The sequence below is a fragment of the Echinops telfairi genome, unplaced genomic scaffold (assembly GCF_000313985.2).
Source record: "Echinops telfairi isolate 266 unplaced genomic scaffold, ASM31398v2 ScPeMD7_7400;HRSCAF=8409, whole genome shotgun sequence".
NCBI classification, from domain to species: domain Eukaryota; kingdom Metazoa; phylum Chordata; class Mammalia; order Afrosoricida; family Tenrecidae; genus Echinops; species Echinops telfairi.
In genome coordinates, this window is record NW_022111300.1 from 56,586,361 (window position 1) to 56,588,518 (window position 2,158).

General features: G+C 41.9%; 1 long non-coding RNA gene across 3 annotated transcripts in view; it reads right to left on the bottom strand.

The window, feature by feature from the left end:
* Window positions 1–214: 214 nt before the first annotated feature.
* Window positions 215–2,158, bottom strand: part of LOC123522396 — a 17,241-nt gene continuing 15,297 nt past the window's right edge. For all 3 annotated transcript variants that reach the window (XR_006680661.1, XR_006680659.1, XR_006680660.1), the window contains one exon: window positions 215–338. This is a non-coding gene — a long non-coding RNA (uncharacterized LOC123522396). The remainder of the gene's footprint in view (window positions 339–2,158) is intronic.

Here is a 2,158-nt window from a genome sequence, read left to right on the forward strand (position 1 = left end):
TAGTGCTATGGGTCAGTGAGGGACATTGTGTCTCATAGTGGGGCTGGCCCTATGGTCCTCACTGTGCATTGGCTGCTCTGAGCGGGAATATCATCCTTTGGGTTTGGTGGGCCAGAATGTGTTCCACTCTCTCCCCCTTCATTTGCTCCTGTGTACTCTCATCAGACATGACCCTCTCTCTGAGCTGTAGCTTCAGTGTTGTCCTCTGAAGTGAATTCTTCTGCAGGGAGGGGTGCTGTTCACATACTTGGATGTAGATATATTTATTAGTTCCCTGCTTCATACAGATGTTGCATTCACGTGTTGGAGCACTGGGTTGAAGTCTGGTCCCTCTTTCCCTGTGGAAATAAAGAGAACTTTATATCAAGAAAGAAGGCCAATCTAGTCCATGTCAAGACTATTGGTCTTATCCTAGTGGGAGCCCTCTTTGGACTCACACAATTGTGGGGAAGGAAGCAGGAAATGGGAAACTGGGAGATCTTTTCCCATTGGGTGCATTCTCATGTGGCTCCAAAGTGGATCCAAACAGGAACATCCAGGAGGTCACAGCTCCCAGGGCTGTTAGGCCACATGGATTGTCAAACCCCCAGGGAGACATGTGAGCCAAGAAAACAGGAAGTCAAAATGGGGTACAAGAGAGAACCTCGCAAAAAAAGGCTATAACCTCAAGGAGACATCGCCCGAATATGAGCTGATTGACAGGTTGGACTCCATCCCTGCCTCTACCATCAAGTTGAAACAAAATCTAACCATCTCAAGGGGCAAGGTCAGAATGCTAGGACTGGGTGTCTAAAATTCTCAACAAAATTCTCCTAGCACAACACGTTATCCTGGAAAAATGAGCAGCTGCATTGTCATAATGGAAAGAGATTTCTCAGTGCAACTTCCTGGGCTTTTGCTCACCAATGCAGTTTCCAATTGTATTAAAACTGTTTCCTAATAGGCCACCATTATTGCCCTGTGTTCACCAAGAAAATCTACCTAGATTACCCCCTTGAAACATCACCCAAATGTCAGCATAACCTTCTGAGCTAACCCTTCTGCCTTGCTGTGTATATTCTCAACAACTACAACACAGAAAAACAATATGGGTAAGTAATATAGTGAAAATAATGCAAAGCAAAAACTTAAGCCCATATTGTCAACACCAAAGACAAGAACAAGAAGAAAATCTAAAAGGGTTTTAGAAAGAAAAAAACAAATAAACAGCCAAAATGTTGAGATTTGGGACATTATTAGATGGGTTATCATAACATGCTAAAGGCAATTAAAAAATTCCTTAAGTTTTTAGACACCCCCCCCCAATATTTAATTAACCTACGAGTTTATGCGGAACCAAACTATGGATCAAACAGCAGCAGAAAAGAAATATTTCATGTATCTTATACATATGGTACAACAGAAACAAAGACATCAAGTAAAACATAGGAAAATACTGACCCTCAAGGAGCAAACTGAATAAATACCAGGAATACAAGGAAGAGGTGTTAAAGAACAATAGTTAAGTTGGAAACTTAATTTTTTAAGTGTTGAATGAAGGCAACAAAGACAAGAAGAATATGGAGATATGTTATAAGAATTTCACTTTACTAGAAACAGTCAGTGCATTGCCTGTCTGGCTTGAGCAATAGTCACAAATCAAATCCTGCTTTGTTTTTAATCTCAACTTTAATCATTTATCTACATAATATTTTAAGGTAGAAACTCACTCCATCCAGTCAAGTCTGACTCACAGCAGCCCTATAGGACAGGGTAGAACGGCCCCTGTGAATTCTCAAGACTATAATTCCTTACAGGAGGAGAAAGCCTCATCTTTCCTCTTCAGAGCAGCTGGTGGTTTCACACGGCTGACCTTGTGGTTAGCAACACGATGCATACCCACTCCACCACCAGGGCTCCTTCTTGGGGAACAAAAGAGATGCCAAATCTCAAATTCCTTTCAAGGAGAACATTTACCATGTGTTGAACAGGAAAAGATGAGGCAAAGTCACATTATCTAGATGAGGGAGACCATAGTCCTAATGGCATCCAAGGGTTTACAGAGATTTCTAGATTTAAAAAGGACATGGGAGGGCACAGAAAACTGTGACAAAACCATGACTGGAAGCAGATCAACACCTCAATTATAGGTGGGACGATCGAAGTAGGCATGGGCCCA